At 29.1% G+C, this 4724-nt stretch overlaps 1 protein-coding gene across 2 annotated transcripts in view; it reads left to right on the forward strand.

The window, feature by feature from the left end:
* Positions 1–4724, forward strand: part of LOC106462425 (F-box/WD repeat-containing protein 7-like) — a 103846-nt gene that overhangs the window by 10263 nt on the left and 88859 nt on the right. Inside the window, exon 2 of one of the 2 annotated variants that reach the window (XM_022389696.1) lies at positions 3811–3976. The exons of the other annotated variant lie outside the window; for it this stretch is intronic. The gene's annotated coding sequence lies outside the window, so the exon portion shown is untranslated. The remainder of the gene's footprint in view (positions 1–3810; positions 3977–4724) is intronic. 2 annotated transcript variants of the gene reach the window in all.

The following is a 4724-nucleotide window of genomic DNA, read 5'->3' on the forward strand; positions in this document are numbered from 1 at the left end:
AACATAAACAAAAAGTAGTTGAATAAAATTTTGAATGTAAGACACTAAAACCTTGTGTCATGCGCAGTAAAGGGTACCCGTGCCGATAGGGTTATCCTAACTATCTTTAAACTTGTAACAGTATGCATCTATCTATACCTGAGTTTTATTGATGTTTGAACTGTGTCTAACTATTTGTACCATAATAAGTTATAAATCACTTGGGGAATGTGGAGATTGAATTTCATTACCCACAAGCTACTCTGAGCTGCTCATGTGCGTGCCTTGTGAAATGTTTTATTACTGTCAATGACACTTTGCCCTACTTTTTTATACTAATGGTACTACTGCAATAAGTGTTTTTTTTTAAATTAAATAATGCTCCAAAGAACACTGAATAATAACATACAAAAAAGCAGAATATGTCCTATAACTATCACAAATATTCTGGCTTTTTAACTATGCATCAAGAGCCATCAAAAATTCAGCTAAGCTTGTCATTGTCTTTCCTGTGGGAATCAAGCTTGAACTGGAAATGAAACTAACAATTATCTGTGTAGAAAACATAATGTGATACATCATTTGATAGATTGAAACTTTGGCTTTCTATTGATTATAAACAATTTAATAATAAATGTTAGAGAGAACTATAGGCAATTTGTGAAAGAGAAGATGTTATTTTAAAGATAAATGTTTATATTTCCATTTCTCTATGATATCAGTAACTATAGCTATTATCATCAATGTATAGTACAGCAAAATGTTTAAAATTAAGAAATAGAAATATTTACATACCTTTTAACTCTTTGTTGAATGTTCTTAAAGTATTTTTATTTGGTTATATTCATAATTTCAGGTCTTTAGCTTTTCACCTTTAGGTTATTTTTAATGCTTTATTTTTGTTTTCTGTCCTTTAAAACACATGCCAGTGGGTGTCCTCAGGGCATATTACATCTTTGGCAAAGATACTTTCAGCAAAATGCTTTTAGTGCTTGCATAGTAAGTTAAACCTTGTGAACCGAGGTGAAGTTTAGTAAAATAAAAATTACTAAACCTTTCAAATATGAATTTTTAAACATAAATAATTGACTAAATTATAAATGCAAGACCTAAATACAATTTAACTGTCTATCTAACTGATATGTATCTAGGCGAGAGACAAAGCTAAGTGCTAGCGAATACAAAATCAGGAAACAATGCTTTGGTTGTTTGATGTACTTGGTAATAAATATTGTGTGTCACTTTTAAAGTAACAATTGGTAGATTGTAGTTTAAAATGAGCTTTTTCTATTGGTTATAAAAATATCAGTCAAATAAGTACATATTGCCAGAAATTGTGTGTCCAAGTAGAAAGGTTGGCATGGCTACTGTCAAGGGGTGAGCATATTTATTTTCTATGATCTTTTAATTGACCTGATAGAATTTGAACTAAGAATGGATAAATAGCAATAGAGCTGTACAAGTAGATTGTCTAAACATACATGTACACTGTATATGAGCTAATATTCAAGTATTAGAGACAAAACATTGAGATCTGTGATCACTCAGTCATCGCTTGACTATAAAACTGAAGTTTAAGTATTTTTATTTAAAGATTTTTTTTGAAATAGAGAACTTCAAACTTATATAAAACTTTGGATTATAATGTACATGATTATGCCAATTTTATTAGAATAAATTGATAATAAAGTTTAATTAAATTTTAAATATAACTCGGTAATGCCTCTTGACTTGTGCAGAAGGGAGTTTAAAGAGTGAAGTCAACATGAAATGGTTAAATCAATCTTGATAAAAGAGTTAGCACAAATGATCACATATAAAGTGTAATAAACTTAAAATAAGACCCAAAACTCTATCATTTTCGAATAGTTGACTATTCTTCTTCAGAAGAACACCCTTTGTTCTCCTGAAGAAGAAAAATCAACTATTCGAAAGCACCCGAGTTTTGGGTTCCTGAAGAAGAATAGTCAACTATTCGAAAATGCTCGAGTTTTGGGTCTTATTTTAAGTTTGTTACGGTTAAATCAATGATACATTTTTGACCAAAATAAGTGCATCTATAGACAAAAAATAACTAATGAACCAAATCTTATTTTTGTTTACTTCTTTTATTGTACAAGCAGTATTAACAGTGTTAAAATTTGGAAGTGATACAACTTATTTTCAATCTAAAAGTTGATTTATACTCAGGAAGTGTATAACATAATATCCTTATTCATGATTGGAAAAAATATGTAATGTACAATTAATCAAATTCAAGAATGGATGAATTTTCTCACAAAAACAGCTGTGAAAGCATTAAAGTAAAAAACTGAATATCTGAATGTTTTTAAAAATTACAAAATAGGAGTTATATTCTTTATATTGTTTGACAAAAAGTCTGGAGCATGAAGTCTAATCTGTCAAAAACCCATCATTTTGTATATGCATTTACATATTGTAATGTTTTCTCAGCTTTGTATTATTCTTGTAGGAATTAGCTATTTCACAGTTATTGTATAAAACTCTAACAATCAAACTAATTAGTCTGTTCTCAATAACTTTTCTTAGAAAGCTTTTCCAACCTGTTGAAATGTTTCTTTTCTGGAAGTAGAAAGAAAGATGTTACCTAATAATATTATATTTAGTTGATTATATGTTGGATTGATCAATATGTAAGAGTAAAATATACATACAACTAGTGCATAGCCTGTCAAAAATGATTGGGCAAGTACTACCACCTGCACCCCATTGTATACCCTAACATCACATTTCATAGCTAACTGAAATAAATAAATTGCGAAATCAAGCTTGACCAAGAAAAGAGGCAGAAATGTACAGTCGAGGCAGTCAACTGTTGGAAAATTCTTTTGCGAGCCAATTGAAATTAAAATAATTCATGAAATGAATTTGTGGTATATTCATAGAATAATTATTGGTAAAAACCAGTTAGATTAACAACCTGTAACATATAGAAAAGCCAATGCATTTTGCTAATACTATGTTTCAACAATTTCTTTTACATCATGTCCCTTGGCAACAAAAGTATAACCTAATAATGTTATTAGTCTATGTACTGAAAGTAAAAAATGAAGTGTATAGACAATAGGACTGGAAAAATATTTGTTGATTTCTTAATTTTGTTTCCATTGCCTAAAGAGTTTTTTTTAGAAAATAGCTTAATTCAGAAACAATTTAAGTTAAAATTGAATCTATATATCTTATGCACTACATCTTTACTTTAGGTTTATTATACCAACACTCACTACACTTGTAAGGTTTCACTGCATCCTCCCCTCTGGCACCCATGTGACTAAAATCATAATGGGCAGACAGTAATTGAACTATTCTATCTTGATAAATGCATTTTGGCTTTTATGACTCCTTCTATTTCGAGAAATCATGATGTGACACACACACACTGGCTGCTGCTGTTGCTGCATTTTTATTATTATTATTATTAAAATTAGGTATCACCAACTTCTTATAACTTAATATTAAATACTGTGTCAGACAGTTCATGGCTGCTTGACTAGCTCTAGGTGGATAGTTTTCTGTTGAAAGTAACTGTTAAATAGTGTGATAAACAAAGGATTAAGTATAAATGTCTTGTTTACCCTCAGTATATAATAGGTGAAATTAATTCTTCCACGATTTATAGTATATCCTGTCTGACTTTTTTTTGTCAATCTTATACATGTATCACACTATTGCAAGAGTTTTTCTAGAACTTTACAGATAAATATTACAACATATGAATATACATGTCATTATCAAATATGTTAGTACATTTTATTTTGAATTTTTTCTATTATCTATTTTGCATAATTAATTTTCATTTTTGTTGTTCAGCATGTGTTTGGGAAGATTTCTGGATTTGAACTATTAACAGTCATTTGTCAGGAAGTTGGAAAAGCCATCCCTTTTCAAGTTAAAGTCCTTCTAAAGGAACTTGGTAGAATTGCTGTTGTGGCAAACAAATTAGAAACGTGAAAGGAATTTAAGTTGTTGCAAAAAAGTAAGTGCATGAGTATGTAAAGTTTTCTCCATAATATTTAACTTTATTTTTGTTAAATTATTTTTATATTGGTTAACACGGTCAAGTGTAAATAGTTACATGTACTATTTGACTCTACTCAGACATAAGACTTACCATGTTTATTAATGTTACAGTTGAAGTTAACAGTGGCAGCATACGAAAATTTTAAACTTGCATGTTTATCAAAATATCTAACCTAATAAGTTTTTTTTTACATTTTAGTTACTTTTGTTAAAATATATATATATATATATATATATATATATAACACGAAATAAATAAAAATATACATAATCCTTACAGTAGGTGTTGAGGCCTGTTTGCACTAATATGCTATACTTAGTAACTTTTTTTCTTACTATGTTGGTTAACCAGAAAATAATTCATAGCTTTCAAATATGCATTGTACAACACAAAAAAAGTTATATCAGGTAATAAAGTGTCCCAAAACTATGGTTATTTTTCTGGTTTTCTAACTAATCTGTAAATTGGTTAAGAACATTCTGTTACTACTAGAAAAAACAACTATTCAACACATGCTAAGCTATTCTTGCGAACTGTCACCTTTTACCACCAAAGTCTTCAGATTATACATATACACTGAGTGGTCACAAATAAATAGACACCTAATTTTTTGTCATTTAACTGATTTATGCTAACTAATTTGTGTTCACAGAGCAGTATATAAATGAAAATGGTCCGCACAGTAATTATCTTGTTGCTACAA

This window comes from Limulus polyphemus, unplaced genomic scaffold (assembly GCF_000517525.1).
Source record: "Limulus polyphemus unplaced genomic scaffold, Limulus_polyphemus-2.1.2 Scaffold1163, whole genome shotgun sequence".
Lineage (NCBI taxonomy): Eukaryota > Metazoa > Arthropoda > Merostomata > Xiphosura > Limulidae > Limulus > Limulus polyphemus.